Genomic DNA, 25,000 nt, shown 5'->3' with positions numbered 1-25,000 from the left:
TAAGATCAGACCATAAACTAATCTCACTGGATATTCACATCCCGACCCCACCCCCTGCCCAGAAAACCACAGTGAAAAACTTCTCTAAAGCAAATTTCACACTCCTCAAAACCGAGGTGGAATCCTTCAAAGCCCCGGAGTCTGTGGAAAATACGGCCCAGACCGCAGAATCCTTTATAAATGCATTCTATGAACACCTTCAGGAATGCATGGATCATGCGATCCCAAATAAAACCAAGACCCAATCCTCCAAAGGCAGACGTCCTGTCTGGTGGACCCCAGCCATAAACAAACTATACAATAGAAGGAGGAAGCTACTAAATGATAGAGCAAAATCCCAAAAAGCGAAGGCATCACTGATCAGTATTAGCAAAAAACTATGGGCACTCATAAAATTGTCTAAGGCCAGCTTCGAGAGAAAAATTGCACAGGACACTAAGGATAATCACAAGGCTTTCTTTAGTTATGTTAGGAACCTGGGTGGTAATTCCCAGATATGCTCAGAATTAGTCCAAAATGACAAAAAATACACTGAACCTACAGACATTGCCAACATCCTAGCTGACAGGTTCAGCGCAAACTCCACCCCCACCAAAAGGGCAAATATCTATCCCAGCAGAGTGCTGCCCCCCTGACATCTCAGATGCTCAGGTAAGAGCCGCCCTCTCCAAAGCAAAAAACACAGCACCAATGGGACCAGACAGTGTCCCGGGCTGCGTCCTACATGAACTCCAAGAAGAGCTAAACCCAAACATAAAACTACTGTTCAATCTCAGCCTTACTACAGGATATGTGCCCAAAGAGTGGCGTACAGCAACAGTGGTCCCTCTCCATAAAGGTGGTGCCTCAACGGATCCTGGAAACTATCGCCCCATAAGCCTGACTAGCGTGGTCTGCAAAGCTATGGAAAGGATCATCATGGACCTCATAAATAAAGATATCGGGGACCTACATACACTGGATCCTACCCAGTTTGGCTTTGTTAAGGGCAGATCCTACCTCTTAAACCTGGTTGATTTCTTTGAAACAGTCACCGAGGCCATTGACGAGGGGAAGATGGTCCACACAGCCTACCTGGACCTCGCTAAAGCCTTCGATACAATACCCCACTCGGGCATTATAGATAAGCTCACCAGCTTAAATATAAATCCCTATGTCACTAGATGGATTGCAAACTGGCTCAAGGACAGAACCCACATGGTTAGAATTTCTGGAGCCATGTCAGACTCCAAACCAGTTACAAGTGGTGTCCCACAAGGCTCAGTCCTGGAACCTCTCTTGTTCAGTATATATTTCTCAGAGGTACAGGCCAACACGGAAGGACTGTGGCTGACCAAGTTCGCAGATGACTGCAAACTGGGCCATAATCGACTCTCCAGCCGACACAAGCATCCTCCAAAAGTGCCTCATAGAAACAGACAACTGGTGCTAGAGCCATGGCCTCAAGCTAAATGCCAAAAAGTGTATAGTCATCCCCTTTGGCAAAAACAAAGTGCCCACAAATTACCACATAGGTGGTAATCCATTAAGTACAGAAGAAGTAATTAGGGACCTGGGGACCCAAGTTGATAGCAATCTCTCATTTGACAACCACGTGGCCAAAGTGGTTAGAAAAACATTTTATATAGCCCACCTAATCATGAAGGGATTCACATCTAGATCAGGGGAGGTCATCGTGCCTCTTTACTCATCCCTCATCAGGCCCATAATTGAGTACAATGCCCCTTTTGGGATGTACCTTACCAGACACCTGCAGCAACTGGAAAGACCCCAAAAGTACCTCACCAAGAGGATCAAAGGGCTCAAACAGATGCCATATGCTGCCCGGTTAAAGAAACTCCAGCTCTACTCAGTGGCATACCGCCTGTTCAGAGGCGATCTGTGCCTGACATATAAAGCCATGTCCAACCAGGAATTAATGGATATGCTGCATCTCAGAAAATCCAAATCCCATCGAGCTACGCGCTCGAGAGACTTGAACCTCAGCACTGAAATAAATAGGACATGCTGGAGGGACAGATTCATAACCCAGAGGCTCCCTTCACTCTGCAATAAAATCCCAGTCCAGGTTAGGCAGAGTCCCTCATTGACTCTCTTCAATAGGAATCTTGATGAGTGGATGGGAGATCGTAGGTTTACCCCAGGTATCACTTCTGTGTCACTGTTAGACAGAGGCACAGTATACTAACCTCGAAAAAGGGCATAACAAAATAAATTTAAAATGGGTGGCGAAAGCCAAACACATTCTGGCTAGGCTTATAAATGCCCTAGGGCAGATAGCCTAGTATGAACCTATGAACCTAAATGTATTGGAAATAATCCATATAGCTTCATAATACACATTACTTTAGTCGATATAGCAGATGAATATGATAATTACATTATGTATATAGCATGTAAACCATAAGAACAAAGATCGTGAAGTCACATGGGATAATATACAGAAAAAGTAGGAGATATAGCACTGTAAAAAGTATTTGTACCTTAACCATAAAAGTAGTAGCAACATCTTAAGAAAAAAAGTAGTACTGCCTTAAGTAACAGTGACAGTATCAAATGTACCTAGGAGGTATGGTTGGCACCCAACATTAAAACAGTGGAAAATTCGAAATTAAAGCAAACCCAAATACAAAATATGTAAATGTAAGTAGAAGAAGTTATTAGGATCTCCATATTGTAAGAAACATCTATTCTGTTTCCATCACAGTTACTGCATATGTAAAAAACACATTCACTATTCAGTATTGTATTCCATGAGAAAATATATAGTTGGTATGTCTGTCACAGAATTCTAATTTATTTGTGATGACCTTATTCTGAATTTTTAGATTTTGGACTGGCATGGAATACTGATACATGATCTGCAACAAAAATGTTTATGCTTTACAGGAACCAACATTAAGAAAGCAAGGGCAGGAACAGAACCCCAAAAGACATTAAATACAAAAAGCGAATTTAGAGCACAAGATGATATATATTGTGCATTTGAGCTGCTGTAATATGTGCAACTATATATTTATATGGGTCTGCTTTTAATTTCAATGTTTCAAAATTTCAAATTTATTTTGGTCGGGACCATAAGATAGAAGTTTTGAAACTTCAAACCATTTAAATAAAGATTGCCATACAATGCGGAATGCTATACTTTACTATTTTCCTTGTTGTAATGCAATGTTGGAGTTGGTATATTTAATTAGCAGGGGGTGCAAATGGTGAAAGGGGGCTTGACCCCTGCAAAAATGTAAAAAAAAAATGTTTTTGTTTTTATTTTTTTATTTATAGGTAGGTACTAGGCTATCAGCCCAAATTCATTTATAAGCCTAGCCAGAATGTGTTGGCTTTCACCGCCCCCTTAGATTAGTTCCCTGTGCCTCTGTCCAGCAGAGCCACTAAAGTGATCCCCGAGGTAAACTTTCTGTTTCCCATCCACTTGTCAAGGTTTCTTTTGAAGAGTGTTAGCGAGGGGCTCTGCCTAATGTAGATTGGGATCTTGTTCCAAAGCATGGGAAGTCTCTGAGTCTCAAAACTTCAATGTTACGGTCTCAATCATAAGAAATTTGAAGTTTTGAAACTTCGAAATGTAGACGTAGACTCGTTTATATAATAATGCGTGCTGCTTTTGGTATTGTGCCGACTTTCCCCTGATTGAGAATATTTGTACAAAATATGGTCTATATTACTGTATGTTTTGAAAATCAAAGAGAGGAAGGTGATGTCATGTAATGCTCTGACAAGAATGCACCATTCAGACTCTGTTAAATCACAGAAGGTGCGGTGTTAAAAAGAAAAACATACTGACGGTATTAAAAGTCAAGTACATCAACGGAATTGCTGAAGGCAGTGCTGAATGGCTTAAACAGAATATAGTTCAGAAATATAATAATCTAAATATATTCTTATGGAAGCGTATGGAGAAGGACTGAGTCAGATAAAAGTCTGATAGAAACATACAAATCCCTCACTGGAGATAACATGACGTAATGTTCTACACTGCTCTCAGTCAAAATGTATACAGCCGTATGGAAGCATTTCCCATAAGGCATTCAGTTTTATATAATTACAGGCTGATCTTATGTGTGTTCCCAAGCATAATTCCATAGGATGAGATATGTTTTAAAGAAGCTTATTTATTACAAATATACTAAAAGCCTGTCAGTGGTATTAGATAACAAACAGGAAGATTTTGGGGAGAAAATAGTGAAATACTATTGTAATGCATTCTTCATTCACTTTATTTATTTAATGTGAACACAGATATATTTATGCATATTACTATGAATTACTTCAAACTATTTTGTCTATAACTGAAAACTGCACAGTACTGGAGAGTCTCTGACTATAGTCAAGATTCATAGATTCATAGATTGTTACTATGGTAATGACCTGAAGGGTTTTTCTAAGCCCAGCCAAGTTTTCCTAAAAGAGTAATGATGTCCTGTATCCAAATAGGACACTGAGAGCCAGGCATTTATAAGTTACCTCTGTCCATAAGGGACATGGGTGCTAGGCCTGGTGTAAATTTTCTATTCCCCATCCACTGGTTTAAGTCGCACTTAAACTGGGTAATAGATGAACTCAGCTTCACATAGTTGGGAAGTCTGTTCCATAAGAGAGGCAATATCTGGGACACATATCTATCTCTCCAGCATATTCTGTTTAAGTCACACACAGAATTCAAGTCCCTAGACCTTGTATTTGCAGTAGTCTTTGACTTACGAATATGTAGGAGATTTATAAGTGTGAGATTTGCAGATGTCTTGTAAGCCATGCATAGATCTCTCCTCAGCAATCTACAGGAGACTGAGTAGAGATAAAGAGATTTAAGCTGCTCTGAATAAACCAGGTTTGTTACACCTTGTATTCTTTTTGTAAGGAACCTCTGACGTCACTCTTGTTGCTGCATATATCTGGTCAGTTGCACACCAAAGGGAGCACTGTACTGTATGATTGGTCTGATAAGGGCAGACTACAGTGGGATATGACCTCTTTGGACCTAAATGCCATGCCCTTACTTATAATTTGTCCAACATAAAAGGATTTCCTCACTACTGGGGCCACTTGGTCATCAAAGGTATTGTCACGGTCTACGTGCGTTCCCAGATCTCTGGCCACTTGATTGACTTTTAGGGGTGTATGATCAGTATGTTAATTAGCCAGGATGGTTTACTTCACAAAGGGTACAACTGTGCATTTCTTAGCAATGAGTTTAAGACCATGGCTTTGCTACTATTTGTTAATCAGAGCTAGACCTTCTTGAAGAAGACTAGTGTCTGCAGCGTAGCCGATGCTAACCCCCAGCTTGCAATCATCTGAAAATTAGTCAGCCATAAACCTTCAGCATTTGCTTCCTTTTCAGAGAAATAGATGCAAAAAAGGAGCCCAGTACAGAGCGCTGGGGGACCCCGCTAGTGACTGGCTTCTTAGTGGAGGTGACCTCACCTATTTTGACCTCCTGGGTCCTATCAGTGAGCCAGTTTGTTATTTGGTGGGTGATAAAAGGGTTTATACCTAAATTAGTGAGCTTGTCTATAATGCCTGAGTCATAAGAAGGATGAGAATGATGAAAGATGAAAGCCTTGACTCAGTGGCACAGAGCTGTGGAGCCCTGAATATAAGCCTGGTGACTGGGTTTGATTACTGACAATGAAGAAGCCAGGCAGAGAAGGGCTGATTGAGGTAACTTTCCCAACCTCCTGTCTTGCTGGAGTGTGGAGGGTTGCAGACATGTAATTTGCCTGGTGAAGACAGGAGAAACTGCAACACATTCTTCAAGGGAAGAGGCAGAGCTACTCAGAAGGAATTCCCCATGGGAAGTGATAAGACATCCTCAGGGGGCAGGGATACTCAGAAGGAACACCCCATGGGAAGTGATAAGATGGCCTCAGTGCTCAGCCTACTGCACATTATTTACAAGCATTTCATTGTGTGCATGTGAGGACATGGTTGCAAAAAAAAAAAAATCTTGAAGCCTCCCTAATGGCTGACTGAACGAGGGTCCCTCCCAGTCAAGCTTCACACTGGTGATAAGGAATAAATGGGCCAGTTAAATGGAAGAGGGGTAATTATCAAGAGACAATGGGGACAAAGAAAGTAAAAAAAGAAAAATAACTGTAGTCAAAACAAATCAGTCACGGAGAATTGCCTGTCTGAAACAATACAATTCTGAAACAAAAAAGAACCATTAAGCCTTGTATAGCAATTTGTATGGTAGAAATATATTAAAAGTTAAGAAAAAAACTTGTGTAGCATCATGAAAAAGTACACCCTGAACAAACATGAATTATTTCACTGGAGTCTGCACATATTTTCAGTGAATTCTTACACTACATCTTACTTGTAGTTGTGTTAGCATAGTTACGGTATCGGTGTGACTCCGTATTCGTTCAAACTCATGCTTTTCTTACATAAATCAGTTTGAGATTTCTTTCTTTTCATTTGGTACAAATGAAGTAACCCAAGAAGACACAGTACAAAAAATTATAAGTACACATGTATACATAAAAAGTGCTGTAGCATATAAATACAGAATGTTGTCTACATATATAAACAGTAAAAAGGCTTACTTTAGGGCCTGGTTCACCAGTTCTTCCATAATTTCCAGAATTACCCCTGACACCCTGTTGAAAGTAAAATTAATAAACTTGTAAAACATGTTTTCGAATTATTTCTAGCAGCTTTATTTGTTACAGATGTTTGTTTTATTTCTCATTTGACAAATGAGTCAATATTCTAATCAAGAACTGCTAGTTTTCAGAAGCAGCCTGAAAAAATTTGTGCCACAAATAAAATGCATAACAAACTGTGTATGAGATAGATCACTAGAATTGATATATATAATTAAGTGAAATCATAGTTATGAAAGATACACATAATAAAGGTTACAGCAGACAAAAGTGATGAATCAGTACATAAACCTGGATTGTGATGTCATACAAATGATAATTCATAACACTTAAAGTAGACTAAATATTTCTGAGAAGTAGATATGATGAGTAGACATCTTCAAGGTGAAGTATGCAATTTTAAACAAACAAATAAACAAACACTTTCACAAGCAAAAACATCTAATGGAAAAAGAAAAGCCTGGATTATATAAACACAGACCATCAAGCTTTTTTTTAAATCACAAAGCACAATAATCTGTTAACATAATTACTGTCTAATATAATAATCAATCAATAACTTCCATACTGCTATTCCCAACACCAAAATTATTCAATACGCGGATGACTCAACCTTAGTCTGCTCTGCCAGTAACCTCCAAGAGCTGATGTCAAAAACCCAAACTGCTTTCTCAGAAACTGAAAACTGGATGCACCAAAACCACCTATCTCTTAATGCAAGCAAATCCAAAATTCTACTATTCCCACCCACTAGGAACTATTCCTTCAATAAAAATGACTTCAAAATTCTTAGCCAAACCAACTCACCTATAGAAGTCGTCCCCTTCGCTAAATGGGGCAATGCAGCAATTGCCTCATGTACACAGACAACCTTCTCCTCCTACCACCCAACACTACATCCTGGGAGAGATGCACTTACATAGCCAAACTGGAAGCAATGCTCTCTCCACCCAAAATTGTGCTAGACAGTCAAGACGAGAAGGTTAATATCCGCACTACACCTCAAGCAACACATAGCCCTTCTGAACTCACACCACCAACACCCACACATAGCAACACTAAATCCACATATGCGAAGGCCCTTAACTGTAACCTGCCCAAGCAACAAGGACCTCCGAAGCTGAAACACAAACAAACACCAACCACAACCAAAGTGTCACATAGCTCACAACACCAGTGTGCCACCCAGCAACAGCCCCTAAGGCAAGACAATGTACCTAACACTTTAGTCATAGGTGACTCTATAGTCAGGCACACTGATGTCCCACTCACCAGGCTGAACAAGGAGAAAATTACAGTGAGCTGCCTGTCGGGTGCCAGGATCCGCCACATAACTCATGCACTCAAGTCACTCCACAACAAGTACAAATATGACTCTGTCATTGTCCATGTTGGAGTGAATGACTTGAGACATACCTCCCTGGACTACATGAAAAAAGGCATGGAGGAGCTCTCAGATCATGTGGCCCAGGCAGGTATGACCCTAGCCCTGAGTAGCATCCTGCATTCGCCCAGAATGATACCACAATACAAGGACAAAATGATTGACTTCAACAATTGGCTAAGCTTTTGGTGTCATTCAAAGGGGATCCAGTATCTGTCTGCCTCGGACGACATGATCGACAGACCACGATGCTTTGCCAGAGATGGTCTGCACGTGTCGCCCCCAGGATTTAGGTTACTGACTAAGGCTCTTGCCACTCCATAGTGCCTTTTTTAGGCAAAGTTCAAAGGACAAAACCACCACCGTAACAGGTACAAGCATGCAAAATCTGAAGATAATGCTACTCAATGCTAGAAGTCTAAACCTCAAAATGCACTCTCTCGAGGCACTCCTAAAAATGGAGAACATCTATATCTGTGCAGTAACTGAGACCTGGTTCAAGGCTCCAGAGAGCACCCCTGCAATACCAGGCTACAACTCTTACCACACTTTTCAGCTACCAACCAGGATCGAAACACTAAAGGTGGAGGAGTGTCCATATTCACCAAGGATATACACACCACCAGGTTAATTGCCCAACACAATGCGTTTGAAATTCTCCAGGTGCAACTAACACTAGGTAAGACTGCAATCCAAATTGTAGCTTGCTACAGATCCCCCACCATGCCCCAAGATTCTCACTACACCTTTCTAAACATACTGGAAAATATTAATATACAACCAAACACCCTAATACTGGGTGATTTCAACTACCCTGCCATTAACTGGGAAAACTAGTCATGCACCAACACCTTTGCCCAAAGGTTCTTGGAATTCATAAATTCCAATGCCCTGGATCAAGTAATCCATAGTCCCACCAGGGGCTCCAGTATCCTAGACCTGGTCATTACCAGCATGGGAAATTGATGCTCCACACCTATGGTCACCCCCTTGTTGGCCAGGTCAGACCATAAGCTAATCACCCTTAACATCCACATCCCACCCCCACCCCCTAGTAAGGAAACCTCCATAAAAAACTTCTCCAAGGCCAGCTTCATGCTACTCAAGTCAGAAGTTACAAACTTCATGACACCCATGCAGACGGGAACTGAAAGTTCAACTGTTGATTCCTACACTAAGGCACTGTACGAGCACATCCACTCATGCATGAATCGTGCCATCCCAAATAGAACCAAGATGCTCTCCTCCAAAAAAAGAAAGCCATTCTGGTGGTCCCCTGCCATAAACAAACTTTACAACAAAAGGAAAAAACTGTTGCAGAAAAGAGGAAAATCCCAGGATGCAAAAAACTCCCTTACCAGCCTCAGTAAGAAGCTGAGATCCCTCATAAAATCCTCCAAAGCTAGTTATGAAAATAAAATTGCCAAAGATTCCAAAGACAACCACAAGGCATTCTATAACTATGTCAAGAATCTAAATGACAATGCTCAGATCTGCTCTGAGCTACAACAGAATGGCATTAAATATACTGATCCCAAGGATATTGCCAATATCCTGGCAGATCGATTCAGTGCCAACTTCACCCCCTTCTCACCCCGTAAATGGTCCATCTCAATACTGGAAAATTGCCAAATTCCCATAATAACGGCCACACAGGTAAAAAACGCACTCTCCAAGGCTAAGAATACAGCATCCATGGGACCAGATGACATCCCGGGCTGTGTACTACATGAACTACAAAATGAACTGGCACCTCACCTAAGTGTCATATTTAATCATACCCTCACCTCAGGCTTTGTGCTCACTGAGTGGTGCACAGCTACAGTTATCCCACTCCACAAGGGGGATCCACCTTGGATCCCGGGAACTACCGCCCCATCAGTCTGACGAGCCTGATCTGCAAGGTCATGGAATGTATTATCATGGAACTTATAAACAAAGACATTGGCAACCTTAAAACACTGGACCCCACCCAGTTTGGGTTCATGAAGGGCCGATCTTGTCTCCTGAACCTTATTGACTTCTTCAAATCGGTCTCCAGAGCCATAGACGAGGGTAAGGCCGTCCACATAGCCTATCTGGACCTCGACAAGGCCTTTGACACCATCCCCCACTCTGGAATCATAGATAAACTTACTAAGCTGGGCATTAATCCCTACGTCACTTTAGGTTCATAGGTTCATAGGTTGGTACTAGAGTGAGGTATTTCTGAGGCCTTTCCAGTTGTTGCAGATGTCTTGATGGGTTGCTAACTGGCTTACTGACAGAACCCACACTGTAAAAGTAGCTGACTCCAAATTCAGCTCCAGACAAGTGACAAGTGGAGTACCTCAGGGTTCAGTCCTGGGACCTCTCTTGTTTGGCATCTACTTCTCTGAAGTACAGGCCAACACTAAAGGACTCTGGCTAACAAAGTTTGCAGATGACTGGAAACTGGGAACCTTTACTGAATCCCCAAATGATGTGGATACTCTACAAAAGGGCCTTACAGAAACAGATGCTTGGTGCCAGAGCCATGGGCTCAAGCTCAATGCCAAGAAATGTATAGTTATCTGCTTTTACTGCATTTGTGTTTCTTCCTACTTTATTTTTCTTTTGTGTAATCTTAAAAGTACTCAATTGTATTTATTACTGCTTGGTGTAACTCATTCTAAGCCTTTTAGTTTAAGCACTTGGGCTTCAGACCAGTTGTTTTACATTAAGAAGGTTTGTGGTCTGTACTGTAGTGGCAGAACAGGTAGCTTACATCCTTCTAAGTTGGGAATTGCTGATTGAGGGCTCAGTGTCTGTTATTCTAAAAGTGTATTAGTTCTGGTTTAAGCACTTGGGCTTCGGGCCAGTTATTTTACATTAAGAAGGTTTGTGGTCTGCAGTCTTGCGGGAGGAGAGGCTGGACTCTGCCCTTATGAGCTGGGAATTTCTGGTTAAATGCTTATAGTGCCTGCATATCTGAATGGCTGCTTACTGAAATTGGTACACCTTGTTTGCTGTAGCATAGACTAGATCCAGACCTGCTGAATCTAGCTTTGTTTGTATAACTTGAGCACTAATCCAGGCATTTTTTAAAGTATTCAATTGTATTTATTACTACTTGGTAGTAACTTGATTAAAGTGTAGCTATCATTCTAAGTCTTTTGGATTAAGCACTTGGGCATCAGACCAGTTGTTTTACAGTAGGAAGGTTTGTGGTCTGCACTGTGGTGGCAGGACATGTAGCTTACATCCTTCTAAGTATGGAACTGCTGATTGAGGGATCAGTGTCTGTTATTCTAAAAGTGTATTAGTTCTGGTTTAAGCACTTGGGCTTCAGGCCAGTTATTTTACATTAAGAAGGTTCATGGTCTGCACTCTTGTGGGAGGAGAGGCTGGACTCTGCCCTTATGAGCTGGGAATTTCTGGTTAAAGGCTTATAGTGCCTGCATATTTGAACTGTTTCTTACTGAAATTGGTACACCTTGTTTGCTGTAGCATAGACTAGATCCAGGCCTGCTGAATCTAGCTTTGTTTGTATACTTGTTGTTTGTTTGCTTGTTATTTCCCTGAAATGCTAATTCCACCTAAAACGTGGCTTTTCAGCGCTTCTGTGGATCCCTAGTGATATCTGCATTGCTTACTGTACGTATTTCCTTGTTTCACTTGAAAGTAAGTTACTGTTTTTCATTTTTGCATTTAAGTTACCTGTAACACATTGCATTTAAGTTACCTGGCACTTGCTCACTAAAGCAATTATATAAGTCAGCACTAAAAAATTAAAAGCACTACACCCTCACAAACTCCCCTTGAGTATGTTGTTCCCCATTGCCTCTTTTTTTCAATTATAAAGGAATTCCCAATACTATTCTAGCATGTCCAAAGGTCAGTTGTCAATCTCCTCTCCGGTCCAGCTGGTGAATCTGGGAATCTCCTCCTCCCAACAAATTCCAACACATGTGAGAGATGCAACCATATAGCCAAACTGGAGGCTAAGCTCTCTCAACTCAGTACTGGTGTAACCATTCAGGAGGAGAAGCAAACCACACTCACTACAATTCCAGTCTCACATAGACCTACCACGACAGCAAACCAAACACATAAACACACAAAAACATACTCGGAGGCTCTAAATAAAAATCTGCCTAAGCAGCAGAGACCTCCAAAGCAGACACCCAAGCAACCGCTACCCCAAAACAAAACACGTGCAGCACATAGCTCACAAAGCCAGTGTGCCAAACAGTCACAGCCCTTAAGACTAAACAACACACCTGATACACTTGTAATAGGTGACTCTATCGTCAGGCACCACCAGGCTGAACAAGGAGAAGGTCACGGTGAGCTGCCTGTCGGGAGCTAGGATCCGCCACATAACACAAGCACTCAGGTCACTCCAAGGCAAGTACAAATATGACTCGGTCATTGTCCATGCTGGTGTGAATGACCTGAGATGTACCTCCCTGGACTACATGAAAAGAGACATACAGGAGCTCTCTGAGCATGTATCCCAGGCCGGTATGACCCTGACCTTGAGTAGCATCTTACCCTCACCAAGAATGATGCCACAATATGAAGACACAAGATGATCAATTTCAACAATTGGCTTAAGTATTGGTGTCATTCAAAGGGGATCCAATGCCTGTCAGCCTGGGATGACATGCTCGACAAGCCATGATGCTTCGCTAGGGACGGCTTGCACCTGTCACCCCAGGGCTTTCGGATATTGGCAAAGGCTCTTGCTACCCCCATAGTGCCTTTTTTAGGCAAGGCTCAAAAGACAAACCTACCTCCATAGGTATCACAAGGGATAAGAAACTACGAGTAATGCTACTCAATGCCAGAAGTCTAAACCTCAAGATGCACGCACTCTAAACTCTCCTTAGCATGGAGAACATCGATATCTGTGCAGTAACAGAAACCTGGTTGAAGGCTCCCGAGAGCACCCCAGCACTACCAGGTTATACCTCATACCATGCTTTTCGGCCCCAAAACTTGGACCGAACCACAAAAGGAGGGGGAGTATCAATATTCGTCAAAGATACCCACATCTCCAGTTTGGTGGCACAGCACGAAGCATCAGAGACTATCCATGTGCAACTAACAGTGGGTAAAACTGCCTTCCAGTTTATAGCCTGTTACAGACCACCCTCCCAAACCCAGGAACCCCACTCGGCCTTCCTGAGAACACTGGAAAATAGGAAGGTCTCTCCAAACACCATTATATTGGGCAACTTCAACTACCCAAACATAGACTGGGAGCATTACTCTAGCTCCAACACCCTAGCCCAAAGGTTCCTAGAATTTATAAACTCAAATGCTATGGAACAACTTGTTACCACTCCCACAAGAGGGGAAAACATACTGGACCTGATCATCACTAACATGGGCACTCTATGCTCCAGACCAGAATTGTATCCCTCACTGGTAAGATCAGACCATAAACTAACCTCACTGGATATTCACATCCCGACCCCACCCCCTGCCCAGAAAACCACAGTGAAAAACTTCTCTAAATCAAATTTCACACTCCTCAAAACCAAGGTGGAATCCTTCAAAGCCCCCGGGCCTGTGGAAAATACGGCCCAGACCGCAGAATCCTTTATAAACGCATTCTATGAACACCTTCAGGAATGCATGGATCATGCAGTCTCAAATAAAACCAAGACCCAATTCTCCAAAGGCAGACATCCTGTCTGGTGGACCCCAGCCATAAACAAACTATACAATAGAAGGAGGAAGCTACTACATGATAGAGCAAAATCCCAAAAAGGGAAGGCATCTCTGATCATTATTAGCAAAAAACTACGGGCACTCATAAAATTGTCTAAGGCCAGCTTCAAGAGAGAAATTGCACAGGACACTAAGGATAATCACAAGGCTTTCTTTAGTTATGTTAGGAACCTGGGTGGTAATTCCCAGATATGCTCAGAATTAGACCAAAATGACAAAAAATACACCGAACCCACAGACATTGCCAACATCCTAGCTGACAGGTTCAGTGCAAACTTCTCCCCCCTACCCACCAAAAGGGCAAATATCTATCCCAGCAGAGTGCTGCCCCCTGACATCTCAGATGCTCAGGTAAGAGCCAGCCTCTCCAAAGCAAAAAACACAGTATCAATGGGATCAGACGGTGTCCCGGGCTGGATCCTACATGAACTCCAAGAAGAGCTAAACCCAAACATAAAACTACTGTTCAATCTCAGCCTTACTACAGGATATGTACCCAAAGAGTGGCGTACAGCAACAGTGGTCCCTCTTTACATAGGTGGTGCCTCAACGGACCCTGGAAACTATCACCCCATAAGCCTGACTAGCGTGGTCTGCAAAGCTATGGAAAGGATCATCATGGACCTCATAAATAAAGATATTGGGGACCTACAGACACTGGATCCTACCCAGTTCGGCTTTGTTAAGGGCAGATCCTGCCTCTTAAACCTGGTTGATTTCTTTGAAACAGTCACCAAGGCCATTGACGAAGGGAAGGTGGTCCACACAGCCTACCTGGACCTCGCAAAAGCCTTCGATACAATACCCCACTCGGGCATTATAGATAAGCTCACCAGCTTAAATATAAACCCCTATATCACTAGATGGGTTGCAAACTGGCTCAAGGACAGAACCCACATGGTTAGAATTGCTGGAGCCATGTCAGACTCCAAACAGTTGCACAGTTACAAGTGGCGTCCCACAAGGCTCAGTCCTGGGACCTCTCGTATTCGGTATATATTTCTTGGAGGTACAGGCCAACACGGGAGGACTGTGGCTGACCAAGTTCATAGATGACTGCAAACTGAGCACCATAATCGACTCTCCAGCTGACACAAGCATCCTCCAAAAGGGCCTCATAGAAACAGACAACTGGTGCCAGAGCCATGGCTTCAAAATAAACACCAAAAAGTGTACAGTCATCCCCTTTGGCAAAAACAAAGTGCCCACAAATTACCACATAGGTGGTAATCCATTAAATAGAGAAGAAGTAATTAGGGACCTATGGACCCAATTTGATAGCAATCTCTCATTTGACAACCACATGGCCAAAGTGGTTAGAAAAACATTTTATATAGCCCACCTAATCATGAAGGGATTCACATCTAGATCAGGGGAGGTCATCGTGCCTTTTTAATCATCCCTCATCAGGCCCATAATTGAGTACAATGCCCCTTTTGCGATGTACCTTACCAGACACCTGCAGCAACTGGAAAGATCCCAAAAGTACCTCACCAAGAGGATCAAAGGGTATGCTGCCCGGTTAAAGAAACTCCAGCTCTACTCAGTGGCATACCGCCTGCTCAGAGGCGATCTGTGCCTGACGTATAAAGCCATGTCCAACCCAGAATTAATGGACATGCTGCACCTCAGAAAATCCAAATCCCATCGTGCTACGCTCGAGACTTGAACCTCAGCACTGAAATAAATAGGACATGCTGGAGGGACAGATTCATAACCCAGAGGCTCCCTTCACTCTGGAATAAAATCCCAGTCCAGGTTAAGCAGAGTCCCTCATTGACTCTCTTCAAGAGGAATCTTGATGAGTGGATGGGAGATTGTAGGTTTACCCTGGTTATCACTTCTGTGTCACTGTTAGACAGAGGCACAGTATACTAACATTGAAAAAGGGCATAGCAAAATTAATTTAAAATGGGTGGAAAAAGCCAAACACACTCTGGCTAGGCTTATAAATGCCCTAGGGCAGATAGCCTAGTATGAACCTATGAACCTATGAACCTATGAACATGTACCTGTGAATTATCACATAGGTGGCAGTACGCTAAATGCCGAAAGTGTGATAAGAGACTTAGGGACACAGGTGGACAGTGGTCTCACCTTCAATAACCAACCGCCACAACAGTCAGGAAATCCTTCTGTGTGGCACACCTCATCACTAAGGGCTTTTCATCCAGAAAAAAGGAGGTCATTGTCCCACTGTGCTCATCCCTCATTAGACCAATTATAGAATACAATGCCCCATTTGGTATGTACCTCTCAAAACATCTGCAACAACTGAAAAGGCCGCATAAATACCTCACTAAAAGAATCACAGGCCTAAAGCAGATGCCCTATGCTGACTGCCTTAAAAAACTCCAGCTGTACTCTGTCGCATATCGTCTACTCCGAGGCAATCTCTGCTTAACATACAAGGCCATGTCAAACCCAGAGTTGTTGGACATGCTACACTTAAAGAAATCCCAACCCCTCAGAGCCACATGCTCCAGGGATCTAAATCTTGTCATCACAATAAACAAAACATGCTGGAGGGATAGGTTCCTGACCCAGAGACTCCCCAGACTCTGGAATAGACTGCCCATACATGTCAAGCAGAGAGTCTCTTTGTCCCTCTTCAAAAGGAACCTTGATGATTGGATGGGAGAAAGAAAATTCACCCCGGGGATCACAACAGTTGCCCTGCTAGACAGGGGTCCAGGGAAGTAAATAGTATGGAAAGAAATAGCCAGGGGAATTGTTATGGCTAGTCTTGTATAGGCCCTAGGGCTGATAGCCTAGTAGCAACCTATGAACCTATGAACCTAAACTACTCAGCATAATTGTTGATGAACACCTAAAGTTCGGTGTACATGTACAACAAAACATTAAAAAGACCTACTAAAAGCTAGGTATGCTGTATAGGAACAATCACTTTCTCTCCAACTCAACAAGTCAAACTCTAGCCTCTACTTTTCTCCTTCCTTCCTTACTATATGGTGCTCCTCTCCTAACCAACCTGTCCTCCTCCATTTCCTCCAAATTCGAAAGCTGCTACAATAAAATCTCTAAATTTGCCTCCAAAACCAAAAATTCCACTCACCACTGTGTCACCCTACAATCCCTGAACTGGCTATAACTACCAAACCACCTCGATTACCTACAACTCTCTATAGCACATACTCTCATATTTCAGCCTACAAAATGCCCCACTCTAACTAACATCCTTCCTCCCTATATTCCCAACAGAACCCTTAGACCTGAACATCAGAACTTAATAGTTGTCCATAAACCCAAACATCCTGCTGGCCAACTGCTCCTCTCCTATGCTCTAGGCAAAAAATGGAATTCCCTTCCTCAGTCACTAAGAACCACCCCAAACTATGAAAATTTCAAGGCCCAGCTTTTCACACATCTGTCTACTAAACGGAAATGCCCCTGCCTCCTCCCTACATGAGCGTTGATCACTTCAAGCCACAAGAGTCTCTCCCTACTGGTACATAAGCCCTCTATGTCTCCTTCAGGCACTTTCTTTCAACTAAAATCTCCCTGCAATTTCCCGCTGCTTTATCCCTCTCCCTACTTCTTCCACTCCCAGAGCTATATTTGCTCAACAACACATGTAAATATTGTAAATATAGAGTACTTCTTTCTACTCACATTGTGCATGTAAAGCATATTTCACTATCTTTTGTGGATCCAGACTTTTTGTTGTGTCTTTCGGCTTTTCCCGGTTAGGGGTTGCCACAAGTCCGCTAATGATTGGCAGTAGATTTTTATGTGCCGAGTTGTCAGCCCTGACGCACAACCTTCAACGAAGGTACGCCCCTTCATGCATGTCTCCGCACAGAAGACGCTCTTGCTGAGAATCAAACGGGACAACATCTTGCTGTGAGGTGACAACGCTACCGCAGCACCACCACCGCAGTTTTTGTGGATCCAGACTAATCATGTCAAATATCAGTACAACCTTAACACTTACTCTGAGCGAATTTCTGCTTCCTATACTCAATGAAAAAGCTTAATTTTAATCTGTTCTACAGAATTGTTATCTGGTACAAGCTTGTATTTCTTGTAATCGTATTTGTAAACTACTAATGCATTCTCATACCTTGCTTGCATTTCTTGTAAATCCTGTATGTAATTTTTTTTCTTGCAAATTTAGTATGTAAACTGTTTTTCTATGTGTATGTAAACTTTAGTATGTAAACTGTTTCTCAATGCATTCTCTGAGCTTTTCTCCCCGGGCCTCCACTGAAAATGGGCCAGGTAGACCCAGTGGACTTCCCCGATAATCAAACTGGAAATAAATAAATAAATACATAAATAAATAAATAAATAAATAAATAAATAAATAAATACTCCCCATAGAATGATGACAGGATTAACTCACTGGAGCCTACATAACATTAAATAATTACTGCAGGCAATGCCTGAAGATTTTTAATAGAAATGGTCGCTAAGTTTTGAAAGTTTTTTTTTTTTACAAGATTCTTTTTACAAATCATGCTTCAAGAAAATAATAGTGTTTCCCAAATCATGTGTGGTAATTGGAAAGAACAGTATATTTTTAAAGAGAAACATAGATTTTCAGTGTTTTTATTCACAATTCCAAAAAGCTAATCCTGACCATATTTAGAAATGTCACATTTGCTACAGTGCAGCAAAACTGTTTTCATTTTGATTTTATCTAACCATACTTAATAAACCCATATGATATTAGAGTAGAATTGTTCATCCAGCGCGTATCATCTTTCTAATAACATTCTACAAGTTACTTTATGTCCTTTGTTTTGAACTGTAAACATTTTGCTGGTGACCTTTAACAATAATTACAGTTTGTATGATGGAAAACCATAGCAGTAGGATTTGCTCATTTTCACATTGGGTCCAGATCAGGTAACATTATACAGTACCATTTATTTCTAATCATTTTCTAAATATTCTGGCAGATATGCCAGCCCTGGCAATATACGTAACCATTGATATAAATAACTACTTTTAATGGGTCACTTGGGGGTTATATAACAAAAAGGCAGAAGGATTAACGTAATACAAATTATAAAATGAAGATGGGATAACTTCAAATTAAGTACTTAAAGGAGTTTCTCTACAAAACATTGACCATAAAGCAAATGTGTTTCAACTCATCAGTTTTTATTGTCCGACTGAGAACTTTCTAGTTACTGCTGCAGGGGTTTCTGTTTATGCACTTGCAGGGATTGAACATATTTGGGATCGCGTGAGTCTGTTTTCCTTCAGATGATATGTTAAACCTAGGCCCATCTAACTGACATGGTAGTAGCTCAGATAAATGTAAAAGGATCACACATCAACTATGAAAAAGAATAGTTGGAGTATCTAAGTGCCCTGGCCATACTTCCCCTACTAGTATAAATACCACCTCGAGTCTTTCCTGAAAAGAGGCCACTAATCTAGTAAAACTAACCTGGTCAACAAATGATGAATAAAGAATTAAAACAAGCATATGTAGAATTTCTAAAAGCAGCAAATCTAAACATACTTCATCTAACCTAGAATCACTTAAAAAATAGAACAACTCCACGGTTGCACTACAGTTGAAGAAAGGGAAAAAACACAGGATGTACAGAGCAGCTAACATAGTTCAACAAACTGCGATAAAGCAATCTGCAGTACTACTTACAAATCTATAAGAACATTAATACCCGTGATCAAAAATCATAAACTTTCCATATTACTGGAGTTATAATTGGTAAAATGTAATGGAGAATGCCATTAGATCAACTATAATGAGATCACTTTTTAGACCACTTGTGATTAAAATGATAATCAGACCATTTGAATGGAACCCATTAAAACAGATATACTCAACCCTTTAAACCAAATTCATACTCAACAGGTGTTACTATTTCACACTTTCAAATCATGCAACTTACTTTTGACCATATATTATGGATACAAATATATATATATATATATATATATATATATATATATATATATATATATATATATATATATATATATATATATATACACACACACACACACACATACGGATGTACTTAAATTAATTGAATGCCATTTATGTCGACATGTATAATGTCAAAATAAATTGATCAATGTTAAGCACATCATTATGCTACAACATGCACCAGGAATTAAGCTTTACCCATGCAAAACTTAAAAAAAAAACAAATACAAAGAAAGCATTGTTTTTGCTGTGCCCCCACACCCCCTGCTAATTATATATTGTCAGTCTTGCACTCCTGTCAATCATTTCTTTCATCAGCCAAATTGTTTGATTAAATACAGGTCAACCAAAGTACCATTTGAGAAAGTTACCGGGACCATATACATACATCCACATATATATACATATATGGATCGACTCACACTAGTCGAATAACTTACAACTCGGAAATATTGATTTGATTGCAAAAGCTAAACAGACCAAATGTCAATGCACTATCACACATGCACAGAGAAAAAACTTAACTCATGTAATTTCTACATAACAAAAAAAAATTAAAATAAAATAAAATAAAACAAAAATAAAAACAAATAATGATTTTTGCCGGGGACAAGCTCATGTGCAGTCCCTTTCCTTCTACTTATATATACTACCGCTGAGATTGCACAATCCTTGAGAAAACAGAGTATTTCCTTCACCGGAGACTGACGATTGAACAGATGTCGACCTAAAACCATTAGGACGAAATGCAGACTCCCATCTAAAGGGAATGAATCACCAAATGCTTTGCCATTTCATTCACGATAAGAAACAACTAAATCAAAAAACATTGATACATAAAGATGGCAAATATAAACAATGCATTTACATTTGTGGTCATAATGCTCCTGACCTGACACACATAAATTGCAAATGGGAGGCTTCACTCCTATACCCCTGACATGGCAGTTTGTCCACCCACATCCTTAGATTTTAAATTTACTAACACAGAAATAGTACAAAGACAAAGCATGATTTTTGTTCACTGGTATTAATGTTCTTACAGATTTGAAAGTAGTATTGTAGATTGCTTTACCACGGTTTGCTGGACTGTGTGAGTGGGTGGTGTACTTCCAGTGTTTCTTTCCCCTTTTTCAACTGAAGCATGACTGGGGATGTAGGGGTCTAAGAGGGCTCAACACCTTGTAAAAACATATTTTTCTGTTTTTTTTGTTTGACCTGTTCGATTTTGACTACAGCATAATTTGATGTACTTCACTAATGACCATTTCTGACATCAAAACTTGGCCTAGACTAAAACAGTAAATAACCAAAACAGCTGTACCCATATACACATGCGTGCACACACACACACACACACACACACACACACACACACACACACACACACACACACACACACACACACACAAAATTACAAGAGGAGTGAGTTATTATCACTAAGTCCTGTTAGATCAGTTTCTCATAGGTGAATTTAAAACAATTAAACACAGACATACCTTGAGATCAGGCAGCAGAAGTGCACTACATAGCAACATTTCCTGAACTCCCATCAACCATGTGTCGAACAGAGCTATTCAATACCTACTCCAAATATTTTGCTCTGTTTAAAGTGACCCTTGATGGGCTATCATGCTTCCATTCATGTTTGTGTGTGTATTTGTGTGTGAGCATGGGTGTGGGGGGTGTATGTTATAGCATACTACTCCAAGCACTTACACCGTGTTTTACTCTTAAAAAAGGATGGCTCCAAGATTCCTCAAACAAAATAGACTAATGTGAACTCAACAAGCCCTAAGCCCAATTCTACATTAAGAACTGGGTTCAATATGTAGCTACGCTTAAAATTTGTAATACCAATATAAAACATGGTATTGCTTCACTTCAAATGCATCTTTGATTTGCAATTCATTTTATTTTACATCACACCATTAATTTAAAGATGCAAGTAATTTGAAATTATAACCTCTACAACGCCCTGGCTTAATAAAGAAATCAAACAAATCCTCAAGTCCAGAGACACTGTCTGGCTTTACTATCAAAAAACCAAAGAAACACAAAGCCTAACTAAGTACCAAGAACTGCGCAACCGTGCAAAAAAATGCATTAAGCTGGACAAAAAATCCTACTTCATGACATTACAAACTAAATACCAATACAACCCCCAAAAATTTTGGAAAAATGTAAATCAGCTACTAAAACCCACCCAAAAGTCTACCCACAAACCAACCACCCCTGACACTAAAGTTCCCATTGAAACACAATTCAACTCCCACTTTGTGAACTCAGTTCTATCCTTAGTATCACAGGACAGTTCCTACCTCACTCTCTCCCCCAACACAAATAACACTAATACAAGCTTTACCTTCAAAATAGTTTCCACCACTTCAATCAAAGCCACGCTCTCCAAATTAAAAACCTCATCAACAGCAGCCTAGCTCCCTAGCTATTTCTTGAAACTCACAGCAGATGCTATTGCTATCCCAATCTTCACTCTCATAAACAGATCAGTTGTTGAAAATTATGTGCCCAAACTCTGGAAAATATCCTATGTTACACCCATACATAAAGGCGGGACCTCCACTGAACTTAATAACTACAGAACCATTGCTTTACTCTCCCCCTGGTCAAAATCCTAGAAAAATGCATCCATACCCAGATGCTAAAATATCTCCTACACAGCAACATCCTGTCACCTACTCAGCATGGTTTCAGACCTACCCATAGTACCACTACAGCCTTCCTCTGCTTCACAGAAACAGTAAACCATCTCAGAAATTAAGGCATGCAGGTGTCAACTATTTTTTGGATATGTCCAAAACATTTGACACAGTCTCACACCAAATCCTGCTAACCAAACTAAACCAATATCACCTGTCAAATTCCACTGTTACCTGGTTCCAAAGCTACTTAACTGACAGGTACCAAGCTGTGAAATGGGAAAATTCTCTCTCTCTCCTCAGTTGCCCATAACTATAGGAGTCCCACAGGGTTCTATCTTAGAACCACTGCTATTCACAATCTTCACAAATGACCTCCATGCCTCCACACAGCATGGATCTATCATTCAGTATGCAGGTGATACTGCCTTAATCTGTGCTGCGCAAAACATTCCCACCCTCTTGCAAATAACTCAACTAGCATTCTCTGACGTTGAAATCTACCTTACCAAAGCCCAACTTATCCTCACTCCAAAGAAAGCTCAGCTTATGATTATAACCAGTTCTAACAAAAACATTGATAACAGTCAATTCACTATCTACTCCACAAAATGCTGCTTCAATCGCTCCAGTGGCACAGGGTAAGTTATTGGGAATAACCATAGACTCCCTCCTAAAATTTGACAGTCATCTCAACTTAACTATTAAAAAAGTGCATGCCAATCTGGGATCACTCTACAGTATTAAACCATTTCTTACCAACAACACAAGATCAGCCATTGCTCACTTCCAACTTCTATCCACCCTACTCTATGCATCTCCCATTCTGACTAATCTCAACAAAACTGAACTAAGCAAAATGGAAGCCTGCTATAGCAGAATTGCCTGCTTTGCTGCAAATTGCTCATATAAAACTCATCACTGTACTGCTTTGAGACAGCTCCACTGGCTTGAACTTCCCAACCTCCTAACCTACATTCAGCTCTACCTCTGTTTTCTATCTATTACCTCCCCAATAAGTGTCCTGCCCTCAAAAGCCTAGTACAACATCACTCAGCCAAAAGGCCTCTTAAATCATCAAGCAAACTACTACTAGAAGTCACCAATAGCTACAATAGCTTTGGAGACACACTATATAGTAGTTCAGTGGCTAAAAAATGGAACTCTCTCCCCACTAGCATACAAAACACATCACCCAAAGCCTCCTTTAAAAACCTCATTAGGCAACATCTCAAGCAAAGTTGGCAGTGCCATGACTGCTTCCCAGGCTAGTGAAAGCGGATAAGGTACACATACTAAACCTAGAGTACTTGGTAATAGTTTTCACTCTTACTCACAAACACTGGCTAATGTACAATGCATGTACTGTACCTGTGTACTATGTATGTATTCTACCTATGTTCCAAATTTCAGCTGTACACCACAAATCTATTAATTACCTTCATTTTTAAATTAATATTTTCTTGGTTGTTCTCTCCACTGTAACTGTTGATCTGCTGCATACCACTGTAAAAAAAATGTCTATTGTAATTTGTGTATATACTTATGTCTACATATCCAAATGTATCTGTAATTTTTCTATGTGGAGCTTTTCTCCCCAGGCCTCTGCTGAAAAAGGGCCTTTTCGGCTCAGTCAGACAGCCCCGGTTAACACATGTAAAATAAAATAAATACAATAAATAACACATTTGTGATGTTTTAGTTTTACTTTCTGTATAGTTGTTCCAGAACCGGCCTTAGTTCAAGTGCTGTCCTAGGCAAAATGGGTTCCACGGTGTCCCCATCCAGGTCTACCTACACCAAATAAATATTGGAAAAGCATCCCCTGCTAAAGTGGTGCCCTAGACGGCCACCTAGTTGGCTTATGCCTAAGGCCGGCTATGAGTTGTTCTTTATAACCGCTCTCACAAAATGTTATAATTGTAGGTACTGTGAGTGATTCACATACCCCAGCAAGGCATTCTAGGTAATCCAACACAACATGCTTCTTTTAGAAGAACAGCTAATTATTTTCGCTATGGTTTAATAAATAAATCATTACATCTGCTCATTTTCAAAGTTGGGTGTTCTTGTGAGACATAGCTCAGAACTTGTCTTATTAAGTTATATTGTCTGTTGATGTCATTTGTATGGAAGGATAGTAGATTATACAGTAATTTAGATTGTGAAGCATTGTGATTTTAAACTGTCATGGCAGGAATTTTCAGCTTCAAGAAAATTTTCAACTGGCTGTCCCAACAAAATTAAATGCAATATTAACCCACTCTTTGCATTAACATTGTATAATGAGGTGGTGTATATATCATATGAACACTATGTCCATCTCTAAGGGTTTATTTACTTTAGCTATGGAAGGTGCAGTAGAGGGGCTATGAGAACACAGCTACTCCTCCACCTGTATATCAGAAATGGTACTGCAAGCATTATATGAGTGATGGCCCTAAAGCCTACAGTACTAGCTCTGATGCATAGCTGGAGCTGGTCTCATGAGGAGTCTGGAACTACTCGAAGTATGATTCATGCATGTGCAGTAATGGCCTACAACAGTAGTCTTCCTCATACACAGGAGACAACTGAATACATTTTATTTTTTGACAGAATCAAAATGTATTTCTGTAGTGCAGTCCCATAGCATGCCATCCTGCATTTTGATATCTAATTCTATGTGCATTGCAAACTTGCACCTGCCATACATGTGTTACTA

The sequence above is a fragment of the Protopterus annectens genome, chromosome 2.part1, assembly GCF_019279795.1.
Source record: "Protopterus annectens isolate FY-2018-M chromosome 2.part1, PAN1.0, whole genome shotgun sequence".
NCBI classification, from domain to species: Eukaryota; Metazoa; Chordata; order Ceratodontiformes; family Protopteridae; genus Protopterus; species Protopterus annectens.
This window is presented reverse-complemented; position numbering follows the sequence as displayed.